The following is a 22,302-nucleotide window of genomic DNA, read 5'->3' on the forward strand; positions in this document are numbered from 1 at the left end:
GTACCCATTGCCCCTCAGACCCACGCCAGCCCCCAGGCTTTGCTCACCTCTGAGAACCTTGAGCCTGCCAAGCGTGGCCTCCCTCAGTGTCCCAACCAGCAAACTTCTGTGTATCAAACCCTGTCACTTCCTTGCCTCCGGGCTCAGCCGAGATGTGTGCTTTTGGTTTAATAGTCATCTATCTCCACCTGTCACTTGCCTCCACCTCCCTCCAGGACCCAGGACCTTGCTCATCTGCTATTTCCTCTCTCGATTTCCAGTCTCTCCCTCTCTACTGGCTTCTTCCTGCAACTTACTCACCTCCTGCCCTTGTTCCTAGAGCCTCAAACTTGCATGTTCAGAACTCAAGTCCCCCACCTGCCTCCCTTGATCAGGGTGCTGGTTCCACAGGTGTGTTTCCTCGTTGTGAGTAGCACTGCCATCCACTCGGTGTTACCCAACCCAAAAACCTAGGAGTCGTCCAAGACTCTTCTTCCCTCGAATCCCTTAGAGCCGTTTGGAAACCAAGCCCTTCTCAACTTTTCCCAGACCCGACCCCCCTGGCGTAGTTCAAACCCCTGCCTGACACTGCAAAAGCCCCCTTCCTGGTGCCCCCCAAGCTCCCTCTGGCCCTGCTTCCCGCTGAACCTGTCACTACCTAGCTTAAACCCTCCGGGGCTCCCCCATTCCCCTAAGGAGGGCAGATGAGGTCTTCCTGATGGGGGCCTTCCTGATGGCCTTCCTGATGGGGGCCTCTGTGGAACTTTACGTTCATACCTGGCCTTGCCCTCGTCACCACACCTCTATGCCCTTGACCATCCTCGCCCCCTGGCAGCTCCCCTCAATGAGCCCTGCTGGGCCTCGTCTCTCTGCTCCCTCTGCTCCCTCTTGTGGATTGCTGGGCTGCCCTGTCTGCCCAGGGCACACCTGCACATCTTTGAAGACTCAGCCTGGGTACCGCCCCCTTCGTGAGGTCTTCCCTGCACTTGCCTGGCGGACGTGATCCCGCCCACCACACCCCTGAGCTCTCCAATTTCGGTGCCTGTGACTCTCATGGCATTGACCTGTTTCGTGATTCTGCCCTGTCCCTCTTCGAGTTTTTATGCTCACACCCCTACTGAGGTTCCAAACTCTCTCTCCAGCACTCAGAGCAGGGCCTGGCATGTGATAGGAAGTCAATAAATATATGCCAGTTGGGTTCTCTCCATACAGTTGTATGTAAATGCAAGAGGCGGATGGAGCCCAAAATTCTGACCTGGAAAATGGGTTAGGTTTCCTACACTTCCCTTTGGTAAGATGATTAAGTTATTTTTAACTTCAGTGACCTTTCACCTCAGTTACAATTTATTGGTATCAGTGAATGGAGACACAGCGAAAGACATTTATAAAAACCAACCCACCAACCAGAATCCTAACGAAAAAGCTTTTGTTTTCAAAATGTCACAGATCATCAAAAGTCAGTGAAAAACATGCATCCCCTTTCTTATAGCTAACTCCGTAGTACACCATCTATTTCTCTTCTCTCTGGGCAAGCAGTGAAGCTTGGAGACTTTATCTTACTCTCACCCTTTTAATCCCAGGGTATTCGTATAACTATATCCTGAGACAGTTCTTGTTTTAACTTTTTGTTGAAACATAACACACAGTGACTTCCCTGGCGGTTCAGTGGATAAGACTCCATACTTCCAATGCGTGGGGCACGGGTTCAGTCCCTGGTCAGGGAACTAAGATCCCACAAGCTGCCCGGCACAGCCAGAAAAAAAACCGAAATATAACACATAGATAAGTGTACAGCTCATATAATTTTTACAAACTGTATACACCTGTGTAAACAGCACCCTGGTCAAGAAACAACTTAGCAACACCCCGAAGTCCCCCCATCAGGTCCCCTCTGGGTCAGTAATTTGTCTCCTCCTGACCCTGTTCTGGAGTTTGCAGTGGGGCAGGTGGAGTGTTGGGAGCTGAACCGACCTGGCTCTAGACACACTTGTGCCACTTGTGTCACTTTTAATAGAGATTTTCCATTTTGAGGCAGGTCATCATGAGACTTCCTCTTGTTTTTCATGGAATTTTATTTCCTTTTGGGTTGCATTTCTGGTTTACAATAAGCCATAGTAGCTTAGTGTAACACAATTTATGGTTCAGTATGGACCTTGCCCTGCACCTGTGGCTTAACACGCTACTCCTGAAGTCAATTAACCCCGCTGCATTATTACAGCCACGAGAAACACCTAAGGAACCAATGGAGAGAATAACAAAACACTAAAATAAAAACAGCATATTGGCTACTCCCCTAGTATCAAGATGATCCACAACTGTAACTGGTCCTTCCTTGCACGTGACTGGTGGTCGCCCTCCCCAACCCTTTATCCCTGATGGGAGTCCTGTCTCATAACCAGGGAGCTGTGCAGGGGCCCGGTGTGCTGGGCTTGCCCGTCCCACAGTCTTTCACAGACAGACCTGGAGTTTTTCAAAGGCAGGGCCATTTTAACCTCCCTGCTGCCTGGCCCTGTTAAGCTATTTCAAATCTCTGGACAGAATATTAGAGTCTTTCCTTTCTCTCACCCTCTTGACTTGATAAAATAGCCCGTGGCCACAGAGGAGGTGAAGGTGGAATCGCACGGATGATGCTCAGGTCGTGAGACAGAAGGTTGCAGAGCCCGGTGGAGAGTAGGGGCTGTGGTTAATTCCCTTTGGTGCTCCACCCAGCCACTGGTGCAACTGAGCTCTTGCCTCTGGCATCAGCAGAGGCTGTGGCTCCTGGGCCTACCTGACCCTCACTCCCTCTCCCCTGCTCACTCTTCCCAGTGTCCCAACTCTGTGAATTTTCCATCCATTCAAAGGCGCACCGCAGCTGTAGAAGAATGGCTTCTGGGAGGAGGAAGGTCTGGCTCCGAGGAAACACTTTGCCCAGGCCCGTCACAGCTCACAGGCCTTGGCAGGCACAGTGTGTCTGCCGTCTGTTTACACTGTCGGTGTCGGGGCAGGAGGCCTGCCAGGATGCCTCAGGCTGGCACATCTTGGCAGATTTACCACTCACGAGTTCCAGTCCCCAAGTTTCATGGTGCAGGCACCCAGAGATGACCGGACACTGGGTGGGAGGCTCCTGGTAACTAAATTTCCAAGAGACCAATATTCCAGAAGCCCAATTATTATTCATGTACTTGGGGATCTCCAATCCCAAGCCACTTTCAGAGCACCCCTTGTTCCTGGTCTCCAGGGACGGAAAACTGAAATGGTGGCTTTGGGATCAGACAGTGGCTGGTGATGGGCACGGATTGAAAGAAAGGGGTCACGTGACGCACCCCCCTCAGGTGATGAATGCTGCACTTCAAAATCCCCTTCTCTTCCCTGCCCCCCCAGCGCTGTCGGCTCCGTCCCCAAGATTGCCTCGTTAACTTTTTTTTTTAAATTTTATTTTTATTTTTGGCCGTGTTGGGTCTTTGTTGCTGTGCGCGGCTTTCTCCAGTTGCGGCGAGTGTGCGCTGCTCTTCGTTACGGTGCGCGGGCTTCTCATTGCGGTGGCTTCTCTTGTTGTGGAGCACGGGCTCTAGGCACGCGGGCTTCAGTAGTTGTGGCTCGCGGGCTCACTAATTGTGGCTCGTGGGCTCTAGAGCACAGGCTCAGTAGCTGTGGTGCACCGGCTCAGTTGCTCCGCGGCATGTGGGATCGTCCCAGGCCAGGGCTCGAACCTCTGTCCCCTGCACTGGCAGGCGGATTCTTAACCACTGCGCCACCAGGGAAGCCCTCGTTAACACTTTCTTCCAGGTTTCCCTGATGAACACTCCCCCTTCCAAAGACAGGTTAGTGTCACTGGTTAAGTTGGAGTTAAGTGGACGATACGATCCAGTGGGCTTAGGAGACAGTGGTCTCCACTCAGTACACGTGGCTGTAATTAGTTGAATTCTTAGAGCATACGCTTATTTCTTTCATCTCAAAATCCTTGTCTCCTTACACACTGCTTGTAAATCCCTCTGTGCCATGTTTTTCTAAACATATCAGTGGTCTAGAAACCACCCTCTTGCTGAAGTTTCAGCACTATTGTCACTTGCCTCTCTCAGCTGTCCCATGTGATGCTGCCTTTCTGAGTCACTAGCTCCTGCCTGTCTCCCTCCTGCTCCTGTCCTGAGATCTGTGGTGCAGCGGATGGGGTATTGGGAGCCAAAGAGACCTGACAGGCCTGGTTCTAGACACACCTGTGCCCCTAACTAGCAGCATGACTAGGGCAAATCACTTCTGGAGATCTCGTTTTGCCTCACCTGCTCAGCTGATGCCCGTACTTGCCCATCCCATTCCAGAAGGCTGCTCGAAATCACTCAGTGTGGCGGTGAACGTTGAAATCCTACTGTCTGTGGTAATATTGATAACTCAGATCGAATGGAACCTGCTTTCACCAAAGAATGGACCTTTCTAGGTTTCTGAGACCAACTGTCCTCTGAGGAACCAGAAAGCTTTAGCTGGGAAAACATCTCATCTGTGTAGACTCTTCGGGGGCCTCTAGTCCCAGTCCTTGGGGAGTGTGGCTTGCAGCTCGAAGGCACATATGCAAGTCTTCTCCTTTGGAGGACTGGATGTGGTTTTGACAGTGAAGGTGATAGGAGCTAGGTTTGGGACGACCCTTTCCAGGTTTGATTTTGCTTCCAGTGAAAGTTCCATTGGCTCAGGAGATCCCTGAGTTAAGGGAGTGGCGCATGGAATACTTGGATTAGTCATTTTCCATTTTCTTTTTGTAACAGTGGAACCACTTTTTCAAGTGAAACCTTGAAATAATAGAAAACATGTAAAAGCAGAGATGCTCTGGTGACTGGATGGTGAGAACCCAAAGCGCTCTCCCGGGCTGGGTCTTTGCCCCACCTCACTGGTCCCTGAGGCAGCTCTCTGGAACTTCTGGGCTGGGCTGGTTTGAAAGCTAGCTGTGTGTGCATGCTGAAAGCGCTGGCCCGAGTTTTCCACATTAGCCCTCTTGGAACTAAAATCAAGAGGCTAGAAGGAATCTCCATGGCCCAGACTTGTAACTGGATTTAGGACTCTACGGAGAGCCCCTCTTGTTGTTCTGTCCTTCCCTTGCCCCACCGCACGCTGCCCCTCCTGGGGGGGAATTGTAGCTTCACCCACCTTCTGTTGAATTTTAGACCTTTTATCTGTTAAGTAGGGAGTGAGACCTAACTAGGCAAAATTTGTTGTCAGAAGCAAACCAGATAACATATGCAAAAGTGAAGTATAGTTTCCTGCCCCCTTTCCCTGAGGGTGCACCTTCTTTCCTCCTGGGCTGTCCCAGCTGCTCTCCAGTATTTCCTTCCAGTCATTTACTTTGAAAGCACCTCCATTTAGCACTTACCACACTGCATTGGAGTTGTTCACCATTTCATTTTAGAAAATGCATCCTCTGCCAGACTGCACTCCTTAAGAGGAGTGCAGAGCAGGGGCTGCACTAAGAGGAGGAAATTTTTCACTTGTCCCAAAGTATATGCTCTACAATTGATTGTTAAATGAATAAGCGTCAATGATATTCATCTTGAATCACCCAGGACCGTGCACACAGGAAATAAGGAAGTGTGTGTGTGTGTGTGTGTGTGTGTGTGTGTGTGTGTGTTAGGCAAGGGGGAGGATAGTGGTGAAGCATTACCACAGTGGGCAACTATGCCAGAAAAGTACTTTAAGAGGCAAAACATCTGAATTGGAGTCTCAGCGCCACTCTAAAAGAGACCTGGGGTCCAAGCTGCCTGGGTTTATTCACCTGTATAATAGGATTAAATACGGATTAACAGGGATAAACACCCGCTTTCAGCTGTAAGGGAAAACGCTTTGGAAAGGGTCTCTCTTTCAGTGGTCCCCGGGCGGAGTAAGGCGAGAAGCCGCCACCTCCCCAAATTATCACGGGGGTGGGAGAAGCGAGGCAAGACTACCCGCTCCACGTGCGACGATTATAGTTGCGGCTCCGCACTCCCAAATCCGGCGTGTAGGAAAGTCCCACTCGTCGTCAATGATTCGTCTGAAACAAATGGGCGCCCAAGCCATCCGCATAGATTACTGGTTAATCATGCTGTCAGTCTGCAGGGCCTGGTGGAGGCCTATGGGAAATGTAGTCCGGCCAAGCCCCAGTCTTTCTGGGGCTCGCATTTCCGCTTCCGGTGTTTATGGCTTTCCGAAGGTCCGGACTTGGGCTCTGGTCTCGTAGTGGGAGTGTCGTGTGGGGACTTTGCGTGCCCACAGAGAAGGTACCGCGGAGTCGGGGCCGTCCAGTGGTCGCAGGGCCTCGGCGGACAGGAGCGGCCCTCACCTCGGGCCTGGGCCCGCGCGGGCTGGGCGTGACCGGGCGGAGACCCCGTGTCCCGCGTCCCTGCGAGCAGACCCCGGGGCAGGATGCGCCCCTCATGCTGGCGGCGTCCTCCTTCTCCCTGTCCACCTGGCCCGGTGGGGATGACCCTGGCCTCGTAGCCAACGAAGCGACCCTGTCCCCAGGGCCCGCGTTTACCCCATAAAGCTTCTAAAGAAGGTCGCCCGCGGAGCAGAGTAGCCTTCCAGTGTAAGTCACGCTCTGCGGGCCAGTCACCCGGTCCACCGTCACCGGGCTGAGCCACTGCCCATTTCCTGCCAGCTTTGTGACCTTGGGCAAGGTCCTGGGGGTCTCTGAGCCGTGACTGCCTCAGCTTTGAGGGAGTTGAAGCCTGACTATCTCTTAACTTTCGTTCCAACTGTAACATCCTGTGAGTCTGTGATCTTATTATTCTTGCTGTTACATCTTGTAACCTTAACCAGGGTAAATCTCCCTGTTTGGGAGAGTTATGATGCCAAGACTGAGGAATCCAGAGAGGGCCCGCCCAAATCTGAGAACCCACCCAGAGGCGAGGAGAGTTGAGGGTTGGAGCGGTTGAATCTCTGAAGCTTAGAGAGGGCTCCACTCAGCCTCTGCTCTCCAAGGTGCTGCTACCTTGTGTGCCGTCTGCCTCTTGTACTGCGTGTACTTGGCAACACTCTGAAGACCAGTGGCTTGGGAGAATGAGCAGTTTATTGTCCCCATTATCTCCATCAGCTCATCCTCATTCTTCAGTATGGATCATTGGCATTTTCTTGGCGTTAAGTAAATCGCTATGCAAACACAGCTTCACGCTCCTCTGCTTTCCAACCAGACCACCAGCCCTTGACCCCTACTGTCAGACTTCTGGAGCTGCCTCCCCAGTGACAGAGGGCCAGACTCCATGGGCATCAGGACATGGGGAGGGAGGAACAGGAAGATTTTTCTTCACCTCAATCCCACTGGGCTAACCCTTGTGATTTTCACTAGAATTCACTCTGTAATGTATGTCTCTGGCTCTAGAATTCAAGTTCTACTTAGACTCCTATCTAAAGGTGGCTTCCCAGTGAAGTAAAGGAAGAGGTTTGAACTTCAGATCACAGCTGCAGGGTTCTTCTCTGATCTGAACAATGGCTGTAGCTGTGGATGAACAAATCCAGACTCCTCCAGTACAAGAAGAGCTCCAAATAGTGAAGCTGGAAGAAGATTCCCACTGGGAGCAGGAAATTTTCTTTGAAGGGAGTATCCCTGAACCAGAGACCTGCCAGCACTTTTGGTACTTCCACTATCAAGAAGCATCAGGACCCCGGGAGGCACTCCATCCAACTCCAGAAGCTCTGTCATCAGTGGCTGAGACAGGAGAAGTGTACGAAAGAGCAGATCCTGGAGTTGCTAGTCCTGGAACAGTTCCTGGCTGTCCTTCCCCAGGAGATCCAGATCTGGGTTAGACAGAAATATCCAGAGAGTGGAGAGGAGGCAGTGGCTCTGGTGGAAGACTTGCAAAAAGAACCTGGAAGACTGGGGCTGCAGGTGAGATATGGAAACTTAGTTCTGAGTAGTTAAAATAGAGGAATGTGAGAGACAGAGCCACCTTGGATTGCCAGCAGTATGGGTGACGTGTACACTTTGCTGTTGGTGTCGGCATGGAATTTGCTTATTCCCTGGGCCTGGTAGCCGCAACTTTCCTTCCATTTTCAGACTGACTTTTCAGAGGACGCACAACATTGGTTGCTCTGAGTGTTGGTCCCCACCAGTAAATAAGAGAATTGTTTAAAATAGTTTGAGCACCACTCTGATCCAGGAGGAGCAGATACAACGTATTTTCTCTTTGGAGAACAGCTCTCATTCAGCAGCAGCCAGCCTGAAGCAAGGGGTTTCACTGGTCTTTATTGACATTTTTGAACCTTTAGGTCCTATTGCAAAATAGCTGCCTTGTTGCTTGCTCTCTCTGTATTGTTAGTTTTGCCTAGAGGTTGACAGGAGCAGCCCTGGGAGAGCTGGGTGGGCAGATTGCAGTGGGCCTGGGTTCCAGATCTTATCTCCATGGCATCTCCCACACATCCACATTCCTTACTGCCCCTGCAGTGATTTGCATGAGACTGAGTTCCCCTTTTGCTTCTTTATGTCTGGGGATGATTAAGTTTTAGTGCCCACAGAATTCTGACCATTTCCAGTCCTTGAACAGGGACAGGAGGTGCTGTCAGAGGAGAAGGAACCCTCAGGATCGGTACTAGGTCCCCTAAACGTCCATCTGAAGCAAGCACAGACAGAATCCATGTATCTGTTCCAGGCAGTGGTGAAGAACTCACAGCCAGAACCAGAAGACCAAATGAACCACAGCCCCAAAGTAAAACTTGGATCCTTCCACGAGAGCGGTAAGCAGCAGCGGTGTAGGGAGGGAGAAGGGACCCTTCTGTGGGGAGGGCGCGAAACCCGCTCTGAGTGCAGGAAGTGGGGTAGAGGGTACGGCTCCTTTCCCTGGGAGGATGTGGCATATAAACTGAGGCTGACCACATGAATCTGTGGAATCCTCAACAGGCACCTCCAAAGGGAAGAAGAACCTTGGTCGGCATGTTTTGTAAAACTGCACAGCAGAGCTGGTGGCACCTCTCCTTATGTGAGTGAGACCTTACTGGTCCCAGGAGGTAAGGTGTGGGTACCAATTTTAGGCCTGGGTGGTAGGAAAGGCACAAGGTAGGGCTAAACTAGAGTGCAGCAATTCCCAAAACAGGTACGTGTCCCCAGACCAATTCAGATGATTCACCTGTGTTATCAAAACTGAAGAATAAAAGCATAAAACGCTGACAGTCAGTAACGTGGATGGATATGGAAGGGAAATCTGGAACTCTCCTTTGAGAAATGTGTTGTTTTGCTTTTTCACCAGTCCTTCTTTGATGGGACAAAGCAGACACTAAGAGGAGGAGGAAGACTCTTCTGTTTCCAAACCCGATGGGCTGGTCCCTGGGGGCGGCCAAGAAGCGTTCCCTCTAATGGCTCCTTTCTCTCCCCCTAGGCCTGCCTGATCCTCAGGCTCTGGCTCTTTCTCCGGAGCACAGCTGTGACCAAGGGGGGCCATAAGCAGCTTCCAGGTGGGCCAGACATTCCTCTTACTCAGGTCACCTTCTACTACTGAGTGGGGCCCTTTGCACCAGTTCTCTTGCCTATCGGAAATTGCAAAGGAATTTTACCCAGCGGGCAGGCCCAGTAACTTTATAGATGAGGCTCCAAATTTCATCAGCTTGAAAAATGTTGCCCAAATCTCCTTCCTTGTGTAAGGCAGCGCCACAGCTGAGGTAGTGAGGGGTTGTATTAAGTCATTCTTTCCTTGACTCTAAGATTGCTTGTTTGTCTTAAAAGTAATGGCTACTTCCTTCTTTCGGTATCTGGATCTCGTCCTCATAGTATGCAGGATTGTGTAGTGGGAGAAAAACAAAAGCTTCAGATTCAGACAGTCTTGAGTTCAAATCCCAGCTCTGCCGCATACTAACAGGAATTTTGAGCAAATGTGAAGTTTCCAGTGCAGTGCCTGGTGTTCAGTAAATGGTAGCTTAGTTCTTCCTTTGCTTTCTCTCCTCCCTGTCCCACTCATTGCATTTATTTATTTATTTTAATTAATTAATTAATTAATTAATTTTTGGCATGTGGGATCTTCCCAGACCAGGGCTTGAACCCATGTCCCCTGCATTGGCAGGTGGATTCTTAACCACTGCACCACAGGGAAGCCCGCCCTTGGACTTTTTTTTTTTTTTTTTTTTTTGCGGTACGGGGGCCTCTCACTGTTGTGGCCTCTCCCGTTGCAGAGCACAGGCTCCGGACGCGCAGGCTCAGCGGCCATGGCTCGTGGGCCCAGCCGCTCTGCGGCATGTGGGATCTTCCCGGACCGGGGCACGAACCCGTGTCCCCTGCATCGGCAGGCAGACTCTCAACCACTGTGCCACCAGGGAAGGCCCCCCTCCCTTGGACTTAAAAAAAAAAAAAAATCTCTCCCTGGCGTATAAAGTGGTTGGGATTATTAGATTCACCCAACCATTATGTCTTCTTCTTGTCTCCCTGCAAACAGCCTTTCCAACCCACAGACCCTGTGTGAGTTCCCATGTGGAGCAGGAGGAAAAGCCACAGAGCCCAGGTCTTCAGCGCTCCAGAGGGAAGGAGAGTGTGAGACTCCCTGGTGGGTTGGGGCAGAGTCAGGCCTGGCCAGGTGCCCATCTTGAGAAAAGCCAAGTTGGGGGATGAGCTGGAGTGGCAGGGCCTGGAGGATGAGAAGGTGGCAGGGATGCATTGGGGCTACGAGGAAACCAAGATTTTCCTGGGAATTCGCAGTGAGTCCTGGATTCATGAGAAGCTCTGTACGTGCCATCGGAACCGCCAGGTGTACCGGATTGTAGCTGAGCGGCTGCGGGAACGGGGCTTCCTGCGGACCCTGGAGCAGTGTCGCTACCGGTTCAAAAACCTCCAGACTAACTACCGCAAAGCCAGGAGCACCCACACTCCAGGCACCTGCCCCTTATACGATGAGATGGATGCCCTGATGAGTCCCTGGACCCTGGCCAACACCTTTGATGCCTTTGAGGTGGCAGGAGGCGTTCTGCGGACTAGAGGGGACTCCAGTGAGAACCAGAAGGCAGTGATGGGATGGTAATGAGGTGACAGAGGAGCCCCAAGAGGAGCCCGGGAGCCTCGGCCCCCAGGCTTTGAGGGGGTATTCCAATGGGAAGCTCTCTTCCCCGAAGTGCACTTCAGAACAGTGGGAGAGAGGAAGCCCCGCGGGAAGATTAGGGACCGTGAATCAGGAGACATGCTTATGTCTGTCACTCTGCTATCACTAGTCTGTATCTGAATGGGCTTGTCAGGAGGAAAATTGTTGATTTCTATAGAGGAATACTGTTTACAGCCTATCTTTAAATACTGATAGAAACCAATAGTCCAGGGTGACTCAGGAAGATGATTTTGAGGATTTTGCTCTGCTCGCCAGCAAAGGGATCTCCCTGCCTGCTTTTAGTAACGATATTAGAGAAACAGGAGAGTTACTTAAAGTTTCAGTTGTTTGTTTCCACCTAAAGTGCCCCATAGATGTGAACTCTGCATATATTATGTATAACACTCTGCCACTTTAAAGACTTGTCTGTTGCCGGGTACATTGGTTAAACACCCTGAGCCCCCATTTTCTTATCTGCAAAATGGACACAGTGATGGTAACTACCTCCCTGGGTTGTTACATTGTTTGCATTCAGCAAATGTTAGTTCTCATTGTCATCGTTATAATTATTGTTAAAATACATAAGCACATTGCCCTGTATGCTGAACTTAAGGGGGAAAATTTCCTAAGTCATTAACTTTTTCTTCTGAAAACTAGACCTTTCTGAGGCGTGCTTCCATTCTCATCCCACCTACCACTTCCACATATGAGAACAGAAGGCAATTACGTAAGAACCCCATGTCCCTTCTTGCTTTTCCTTGGGCAGGACCTCCAGTTCCCCCATCAGATGGGGTCTCAAGTCTGGAGGGAAGTGAAGAACTTTGGAAGGACAGTCTCCAGGATTTCAAGGAAATTCGGAAAACTTCCTGTGCAGGTGGGAAATGAGTGAAAGCTAGTATCTTACCAATGAAGAAGTCAGACCTGGAATTGTGAACATGGATGAGCCAGCACTGGGCAAGGGCGGGAGAGGAACCCAGGCACTTGATCTTCCCGGGTTATTGTTCTGTGGTGCTGAAACCACAGGAGTTGTGAGAAGAACAGAAAAGAAAGCCTGGTCTCTTTAGTTACCTTGGAATATGTAGCTATAAACAAAGTATTAGTGTTTATGATTTCTCTCTGAATTATAATTTTAATTAACTATCACTTAACCAGGTTAGTAGAAAAAGGGAACATGGATGACCCCAAATTAAAACTACAGTCAACCTTAGATTATTGGAGGGGTGAATTTCTCATGATTAAGATGAGCTCCCTTCCGTGGTGGGGCTCAGTCATTTTGTTGGAATTTCAGGTGATCTGGTAAATAGAACTGTTCTCCTACTCAGGTTCTAGACCGACTGAGAGACATGAGTAAGACATTGAGATCAGAATGGCAGCTTTCTAAATGGTGGAGCTCTTGAGGGTGTGGCTTAGCTGTGGGGTCACACAGAGCCCCAGAACTGAGGCACAGGCAGCACTGGACAACCACCACCTCACCCTGCAGGGATAGAGCCTTCACTGCTGATCTGAGCCACGTACACCAGCTGCTTGTTAACCAGGGAAGTCATTCCTCCCACCTGTAAGGAAGGGGATGGAGAATGGCCAGGAGAATTATTCTAAGGCACGTCTCTCTACCCAGAAGGCAGTATCAGGAAGAGAAAGGTGGCTTTTTAGTACCGATTGCCAGTTCGTAGGTGATGGGAGGAGAGGGGGAGCTGAGCTTGGCAACAGAGCCTCTGAGGAGCGGGGAGCAGCTCTGACTGAAGAGGAAGAAGTGCGCCTGGACCTGCCTCCAGCCTTTCTCCACATGACCTTCCTGCTTAGAAGCTGGGGGAGTGAGTGAGGCCTGGATGTCTGCTGGTCTTGACAATGGTTCAGCCATATTCCAGCTTATTTGTTGCTGGTTAATGGAAAATTGATTAAGGTCTGTCACCACCAATAACTTGTTTTTAAGTGACCAGTAAGGACCTCTTTCACATTGTTTCCATTCTTCTGAATCAGAAAATAGGTAACCTTTGCAGTTTCATTTCATTCTTTCAGATCTTGAAACAAGGACAGAGAATGAGGAGGATTCAAGCCAGGACATTTCAGAGGCAGTAAAACTACCTGGGGTGTTATTAGGAAGATCCAGCGTGGCTGGTTCCCAATACCTCAACTGGAGGAAAGACTGGGAAAGTGAATATGGGGCAGAGAAGCAGTGGGAAATACCCTTAGAAGATGGACAAGAGTTGCTCTCTCCTCCAGAAAGAGACTTAGGTAAATTCATAGGTCCTCAGGGAACCTATGTTGGAGAAAAACCCAATATATGCTGTGAATGTGGAAAACATTTCAGCCTGAGCTCACACTTAGCTATCCACAGATTAGCCCACACTGGAGAAAAGAAACCCTATAAATGTGGCCAGTGTGGGAAAAGCTTTGGCCAAAGCTCATATCTGGTTTGCCACCAGAGAATCCACACGGTGGGGAAGCCCTACAAATGCCCCAAATGTGGGAGAGGCTTCAGTGATCATTCTGACCTCATCACACACCAGAGAATCCACACAGGAGAAAAGCCCTATAAATGTGGGGAGTGCCGCACAGGCTTCACGCAGAACACAGGCCTTATTATGCACCAGAGAATCCACACAGGAGAGAAACCCCGTAAGTGTAGTGAGTGTGGAAAGAGTTTCACCAACAGCTCGCGCTTGAGGACACACTGCTGAACGCACACTGGCGAAAAGCCCTACCAGTGCCCCGAGTGTGGGAAAACGGTCAGTAAGAGTTCCACTCTGACCAGCCATCAGAGGAGAGAAACCCTTTGAGTGTCTGGAATGTGGGAGACGTTTCAGTGACTGCTCAAACGTCATTACCCACCGGCGAATCCACACTGGAGAGAGACCCTATAAATGTGGGGAACGTGGGGAGAGCTTCAATCAGAGCTCAGGTCTTATTACTCACCAGAGAATCCACACGGGAGAAAAACCCTATGGATGTGCTGAGTGTGGGAGCCAATTCAACAATAGCTCACGTATTAGTGCACGTCAGAGAGCCCACGCCGGGGAGAGACTCTAGGTGTAGGGGACCTATCTTGAAAACACTGCAGAATCTACCCCCAAAACGGGTTTGTATGGCCCTTGATTCTATACCACGACACCCACAGGAGAAGGAGAGAGAGCTCAAAACCCAGTCCAACAGACCGTATTTTGTTTCTCTCACTCAGTACCCGCTGGGCTTATGAAATACCACTCAAGGCTTTCCTGTCCATGCTGTTAAAATGGAAGCTGATTTCCAGAGGTTTCAGAGACTAGTTCTGAATCTGACTGTATCACCATCTCACTGTGTCTTCACTGTGATTCTGTGCCTTAATTTTCACAGCATGGTAATGTGAGGGTGAGATCCAAATCCTCCTTCCAGGCCGGAGGCGGCTCTGCCCTCCCGTGGTGATGGCATTAAAGATGTAGAACCAGCAGTGGCTGAGCAGTTTCCTCCCAGCACTGGGCAGCTAAACAAGGATTTGTTTATGAACTAAATACATTTCTAAAGGTCTTCCCCTGTTCGCCCTCTGGGAGGACTGGAGCCTCGGAACTGTCTGTGTTTCCCTACATTCCCTGTCTTAGATTTACATGGAGTTACTTGAGAGGAAAGCATTCTATTGGGTTATTTGGAGGAGGGAAGAGGAGGAAAGATCAATGCTAAAGGCTGACTTTCTAAACCATACCATACCCTACTCTTCCTCCAACATATTAGGTTGAACCAAGGGAGATTGCCATTTTTGGTCTATAAAACTAGCGATTTCATGATTCAACCGAAGTAGAATTTTTGCATGGTTGAATCACTCCAAACTGCCAGCAGGGCTGCTGCAGAGCTTTAAAGCTCATACCGTATCCTACAAATGTGAGACCGGGCCTAGAAGATCGTGAACCAGGGTGATAAAGTGGGTGAAGTCTTTTCTGTTTGTAAATATGTCCAGAGCAATAACTAGGAACCATGGCGTTGATTAAGAAGACTCCTGGTTGGAGGAGTTACTGCTCTATCACCTGCCTCTGACGAGCTCACTAGTTCCCGTCTGTGCTCAGGTGCCCAGGTCCGACGGGGGAGGCCAAGTGCAGGTCAACAGGTTCTGGTGATTTGGGCATCTCTCTGGGAGCAGAGTCCCTGGAGGGCCTCTGACATACACAGCAAATGGTGCTTGGAAATAAATGGAACACAGTTTCTCCCTCTTAAAATAATTTCCTTGTGTGTTTGATTTTAAAGGATTTTCCCACAACTTTCCTGAAACCCATCAATTATAAAACAAAGCACAATCTACACATAGTACAATTTTATCTAAGTAGATTTATAAAGTATGATTATGAAGTAATTAGTCTTTCTTTAAAAAAAACATAAAAGAACTTATCTAAATAAGTATCTGTCAAAAGTAGTCATTTTGATGCACTGTGGACTTTATATGTTGTTGCCATTGTTGAAGACATCCTTTGGGTTTTCCTTTAAGAACTGTCTTCAAGCCACCTTAGAAAGCCTCGTGTCCGTGTATCTCCGGCACACAGAGATACACGTGGGGAAGGCTGGATAAACACTGACAGAAAAGACAGTTTGCTTATTGTCTAGCCTGATCACCTCCCTTATCCACGAGAGGTGACTCTGCCCAGTATCTCCTTTCCAAAAAGGGACTGACATCCCTTCAAAGCATGTCAATCTGCTGCCATCGAGGAGACTTTTCAAAGAGCCTTTTTTGGAAGATGGTTTTTCCAGGTATCTCTGGGAGTTCCCTGGTGGGCCAGTGGTTAGGACTCCACGCTTCCACTGCAGGGGGCACGGGTTCAGTCCCTGGTCAGGGAACTAAGATCCTGCAAGCTGTGCAGCATGGCCAAACAAACAACAACAAAGGTATCCCAGAAATCTGAGCTTAGAGTTTTTTGTATAGCCAGGAAATAAATCTGATATGGAATATTTTCAATAATTTCACTCTTTTCAATGAGAAAGTCTTCACTTAGGTGGAAGTTCATCATACTAAAACCTAGTGTAGCTCTGCATTATAAAAATACTTTGGAAGTAACCAGATTTCCTTTTAGAAAATTTGCCATCATACTTTGGAATGATCCAGAAGATTCAAATATAATATCCATACAATTTCATCTCACATGTGTTTTCCCCTTAGCAAAATAAGGGAACGTTGAGCTGGAGATTGTAGATATTTCATATGTATTTTATCATCCTTAGAGCAATGTGACATGTTAGTTGCTTTAAGTAACGTTTGCTGTTAGTACTCCTACATGGAGTACTTACAACAGTGAGTTAAGCGTGGGTTAGTAGCCGCATGGAGATGTTTCCCAGTGAACCAAATGTAATATGATGATTTTTACAGTGTCCTAATTTTTTATTTGAAACTGTAGCCATCCATTCTCTTGCTCAAAAGTGTTTTGATTTACCTTTTCGCCTGCCACTGTGCTCAGCATGAGCTAAGCTCTGCAGGCTCTTATTTTTAACTCAATTCAAACTCATAATTATGCCTTTAAAGTATCTGAACCAGACAAGCAGGGTGGCTTTTGGAAGCTACTTGAAAATCCCTCAAGAAAAAAAACAAAAGTTATAACTGGGGATGCATAAAATTCACTTATTATAAAAGTTGCAATTAGGTGACACAAATTATGCATTGCCAAATTTTTATCGAAGAAACTCATAGCAAAAATACCTGTCCTTATTCTCATTTACAGATAGCAGGAAACACCGGAGTTGGGTCTCAGGGCACTGATCCTGCTTAGACAAAGCTGATGCAAAATATTAACCCATCAAATAAATGAATTCTAAGTGAATCCTGTGAGTGGAACGGTCAAAGGGAGAGACATTTTAATCAAATGTATTCTGAGACTCGAAGCCCCAGGGCAGAGACTTGTGTGAGACTGATGTCTCCAAAGAGTATAATAAGCCACGTGGGACTTGCAGACACGACTGTCTGGTGAGCGTGACCCAGGCCTCCCAGCTGACTCGGCCCAGGGCAGGGGGCTCCCACTCGCCTGCTTGGATAACTTTGCACCACCCTCAGAGACCATGACCTTCTCCCTTCACTTCTCTTCAACACAGCTATAATCAGTCCTCCAGTCAAGAACGCAGAGTGAATATTCTAGCAGGAGCCAAGTTTTCTGACATTTCTTGTGTGTCAGGCCTCTAACCACGTTATTGCAGGGGCTCATTTACCCATTTCAGCCACTTCATGAGGTGCTACTATGATTAGGCCCATTTTACAGAGGGGGAAACTGAACACAGAGCTGGGACTTGGGCCCTGAGCTGTCTGACTCCCAACCGTGCAAACTGTTGGTAGCTACAGCGTATGTGGGGTCGGGCAGTGAAGTCAGTACATAAGGGAATTATTGTGTATGGTCGAAGTTAGTCTGTGGACTCCCTTCCATAGCCCATTAGGGAAGGGCAGCCTCTCTCAGGCCTGTGAGGTGCTTGAATGCTGAAAGCCCATAGGACAAGGGCGCAGCCAGAGGAGGGCTGGAGTGGGGCTGGGCCTTCTGAAGCACGGAGCCCTGGCATCCACTTTTTAAAAACTGTGGTAAAATAAACATAATCTAAAATTTACCCTTTTAACCATTTTTAAGTGTGCAATTCAGGGGCATTAAGTACAGTTGCACTTTTGTGCAACTATCACCATTATCCAACTCCAGAACTTTTTTATCATCCCAAACTGAAGCTCTGTACCCATTAAACAGGAACTCCCCATGCCCGCCTCCCCCAGCCCCTGGCAACCACCATTCTGTTTTCTCTCTCTATGAACTGGCCTATTTTAGGTTCCCCATGTAAGTGGGATCATATATTTGTCCTTTTGGGTCTGGCTTATTTCACGGCATCCATTTTGCCCAAGTCTAAGGGTGGCACTGGGCAGAGAAGATCTAAACCACTCATTGGCTGGCTACACTGAAATGAATCCAGAAAAGCAGATGAGCCATACAGGCAGGCTGCCGCAGGTGTGAGCGCTGTATCACGTGCCCTCGCTCTTCCTGCCTGGAGGAGGTCTCCACCCCCTCTTCCAGGCCATGGCCGCGGCCAGCCGCCCTCTTACGCCGAATCCTTGAGGGACTCCCAGCTCAGCGCCTGGGCACAGCACGCAGGGCCAATGCTGACCAGCTACGGCCCATTTTCTCAGCTGCAGTTCCAACTTCCTGGGGCTATGCCTTTTTCCACTTGTCCTTTCCTTTGCTGTTTCCTCTGCCTGGAACACCCTACCCTCTCCTTGGCCTGAAGGAAAGATGCAACCCAAATATCACCTTTCCTGATCACACCTGGTCTCTAGCCAAGCGGAGGCGGATACTCAGCCCTCTGTGCTCCTACAACACACGACCCCTTCCCTCTATGGGTGTTCCCCCCAAATCCCCCACCAGTGGGGCTATATTTCTATATCTCTGTATCTCCTATCCCAGCATCCAGCATGGTACTCGGCGCACAGCAATACTCAGTAAATGCTAGTTGAGAGAATCAGAACCTATAGCATCACCTCCTTCTCCCACGGCTGTGGGAACACCTGCTTCCCTCCCTAACCTCCAGTGACTCGACTCGTTCACAATAACCAATCATGGAGATCATGTGTGGGAGGGGCGATTCATGTTTCCTTCATTCATTCAACCTGTGCTGTGCTCTGTCTCAGCCTGCCAGTTTCTTTCTCACCTCTGCTTTTCTCCACAGGTGTCTCAGTCTCTGAGGCATGGCCTCTTCCACAGACCCTTGTTCCTGCTCCCCAGAAACCCAGCCCCACCCACGCGGAGCCGACCCTGGCCCTGACTCCATTCTCCCTGGTGGACTGGAGTTCTGTGTTATGTTGTTCAAATTCTCTGAGAGAAGTTCAGATTGGCTCATCCTAGTGAAAGGATTTGGGTCCCTGGGTCACACGTCCCTCCCTGGGCCAAGCCGCTGTGGCCGGGCGGGGGTGGCTGACTCACACTTTCAGAGGACCTGGAAGAGTGGGAGGCAGTTCCAGAGAAGGGCCTGGGCTGAGGCCCTAAAGACACAGCCTTTAAAAGTATCCCTTGCTCCCCTGGACACGCCTCAACATGCCTCCTCCTCTGGCCTGGTGACACCCTTCTCACCTTGACACATTCTGTTCTGGAACACATCCTTCTGAGCACACATATGCAAGAGCTGCCCCAAATCGAATTACTCACCTTCTTTACGTTGCTATTTGCAGGGTTTCTTGCTTGCTCCTCTTTCATCCTCTCTAAATAGCTGCTTGGTCTTTCTTGTATCCTTGAGCTTTTGTGAGGCCAAAACAGTTCCTAAACTTTCTCTGCCGTCCATGCTGCTGAGTCTTCTGTCCCGCTGCCAGAGTGGATCCTGTGCTGATGTCAACGTGAATCGCTTATTTTCTTTCGGTCCCTTAAGGGGTTCTCTGGGGCATCTTCCTAGAATTGCTGAGAGAACCCCAGGAGTTCCTCCCTGTGGAATATGTCCGTTCTCAAAGAAGCATTTTGGCAGTTGGAGGTGGGGATTTGTGCTTGTCATAAAAATTGGGGGCACACCCGGTGTGCGGTGACGGGGGCCACGTAGATGCAATGCGATTGTTGAGGCAGTCCTGCACTAGAGTCCTGCCGGGCATTCTTGGAGGGCGGTGATCCTCAGCCTGGTCCACAGACTTGCAGCGTGCGCATCACCCGGGAGCTTATCTGAAGTGCAAATTCTCCAGCCCCATCCTCAAACTTGAGGTGGCTTTTTAATGTGGTGACTTGGCTGGGCGGAACCACATGCTCCAGAATTCACTCCCCTGTGTGTTTCCGGGTAGAGTGGACCACGAGAGACGTTTCTGAGTGAGACGTGGTGGGTGGAAGGGAAGCCGCAGCCGTTCTGGTTTTACGCTCGGGCGTTGGGGCAGGTGCGGCTGTGACTCACCGGTCAGTGTGAATTATCTACCTGCAGCTGCTCCACCTTCCCGTGACCTTCCTTAAGCTTCTCCCACCCCTAGGCCGGGGGCGTGTTTAGCTCAGTGATGAATCGTGCAGGTGACCTGCATCAAGACTGGAGACAGCGAGAGTTGACAGGTTCCAGCTGGTCCTTACCATCCCCTTCCTGCCTGCCCTGTGGGCCCCAAGCTCCAGCAGCAGATGGACAGGAAGACAGCAGCCTTACAGAGACTGTGGGCCCAGCTCCCACAGGTACTCTGTGTGTGTGTGTGTGTGTGTGTGTGTGTGTGTGTGTGTGTGTAGCAGCCTTACAGAGACTGTGGGCCCAGCTCCCACAGGTACTCTGTGTGTGTGTGTGTGTGTGTGTGTGTGTGTGTGAAATAACTCCTATTGGTCTGCTTCTCTCACAACACCCTGGGTAACATTCCTACTGATCAGAAACTCTGGGAACGGAGCCCAGCAGTTTGTTTTAACCAGTCCCCTAGGTGATTCTTATGCATATTACAGTTTGAGAACCACTGATGTAGGGGAAAACCTTTTTACAATTATGTGTGCCTAGAACCTAACTTTTTTTCTCTCTCTTTTTAAAAATTTTATTTTATTTTTATACAGCAGGTTCTTATTAGTCATCAATTTTATACACATCAGTGTATACATGTCAATCCCAATTGCCCAATTCGTCACACCACCCCCACCCCCTGCCGCTTTCTCCGCTTGGTGTCCATACGTTTGTTCTCTACATCTATGTCTCAATTTCTGCCCTGCAAACCAGTTCATCTGTACCATTTTTCTGAACCTAACTTTTTACAAATACACAAGGAAAGTTTTGCACAGCTTTAATACACCTGAATTTCCCAAAAACTCAACTACTGCGTAAAACTGGAGAAAACAGTACTTTCTTTTGTTTAGAACTTTCCAAAGAGTTGTTCACCAATTCAGAAAAATCATGTTCTTGACACTTGGGTGTTAGTCACAAATGCAGCACACCAGTCTGGCTGTATAATCATGGCTGTCCTGCTCTTGATGATTTTACTACATACATGCAAGCATCTGATTACCTCATTATGTGAAAGAATGAGCATTTACACTGAAACACAGAATCTTTTGTATTTTATTCCCTTATAGTGATTTTGATATTAGGTTTGTAAACAATCAATATTCCCTGTAAACTTTTATTTCAGGATAGTAAAGGGGTGTTTAAAATACTGGTTATATACCATACGACCCAGCAATCCCACTACTGGGCATATACCCTGAGAAAACCATAATTCAAAAAGAGTCATGTACCACAATGTTCACTGCAGCTCTATTTACAATAGCCAGGACATGGAAGCAATCTAAGTGTCCATCGACAGGATGAATGGATAAAGAAGATGTGGCACATATATACAATGGAATATAACTCAGTCATAAAAAGAAACGAAATTGAGTTATTTGTAGTGAGGTGGATGGACCTAGAATCTGTCATACAAATTGAAGTAAGTCAGAAAGAGAAAAACAAATACCATATGCTAACACATATTTATGGAATCTAAAAAAAAAAGAGGTCATGAAGAACCTAGGGGCAGGACAGGATTAAAGACGCAGACGTACTAGAGAATGGACTTGAGGACACGGGGAGGGGGAAGGGTAATCTGGGACGAAGTGAGAGAGTGAGAGAGTGGCATGGACATATATACACTACCAAATGTAAAACCGATAGCTAGTGGGAAGCAACCACATAGCAGAGCTCGGTGCTTTGTGACCACCTAGGGTGGGATAGGGAGGGTCGGAGGGAGGGAGATGCAAGAGGGAAGAGATATGGGGATATATATATATATGTATAGCTGATTCATTTTGTGAATAAAACAGAAACACACCATTGTAAAGCAATTATACTCCAATAAAGATGTTTAAAAAAAAAGTGTTTTCACCAAAATCTTAATATAGTTTGTCTACGGGGAATAAACAATAAAAATGTTCCTGGTTTGTAATAATAAAAAAAAATCCAGAATGAAGCCATTTATTTCCAATACATTAAAAGCTATTTGTGTATCCTTTCTTTTTAGTCTTTTTGTAGCTTGTGTCTGTTTCTAATAACCTATGCCTGTTAGGCTATTTTATTTAAAATTATACTATCTTTTGGAATTCCATTAAAATGAGTACATTTCTCCCCATTGAAAAAAAAAATATTGGTTATAAAAGGACCGTTGTGGAGTATAGTGTTGAGGCCACTGTCTAGTGTGAAAACCTGAGCTTAAGAGAGTGTGGTGTTGTGTTTGAGCACAGTTTCTTGGCCAAGTTTTGTTATTAGGATTACAGTACCTTCATAAAATGAGTTTTTAGATTTTTTTATGTGAAATAGTCTCTATAGCATGGGAATTTTCTGTTCTTTAAAAGTTTGAAAAAAAATTATTTACAAAATTGTCCCCCCTCCCCATATTCTTTTTGGTGTTATTCCTTGAGTAGTTTTTTCTTTCTTATTGGATAATTCAGATTCTCTACTA

At 48.4% G+C, this 22,302-nt stretch overlaps 1 pseudogene; it reads left to right on the plus strand.

Annotated features, from left to right (window-relative positions):
* The first annotated feature begins 5,769 nt into the window (after nucleotides 1-5,769).
* On the plus strand, nucleotides 5,770-22,169 carry LOC109551814 (uncharacterized; annotated as a pseudogene).
* The last annotated feature ends 133 nt before the right edge of the window (nucleotides 22,170-22,302 follow it).

The sequence above is a fragment of the Tursiops truncatus genome, chromosome 2 (genome assembly GCF_011762595.2).
Source record: "Tursiops truncatus isolate mTurTru1 chromosome 2, mTurTru1.mat.Y, whole genome shotgun sequence".
Classification (NCBI taxonomy): Eukaryota; Metazoa; Chordata; class Mammalia; order Artiodactyla; family Delphinidae; genus Tursiops; species Tursiops truncatus.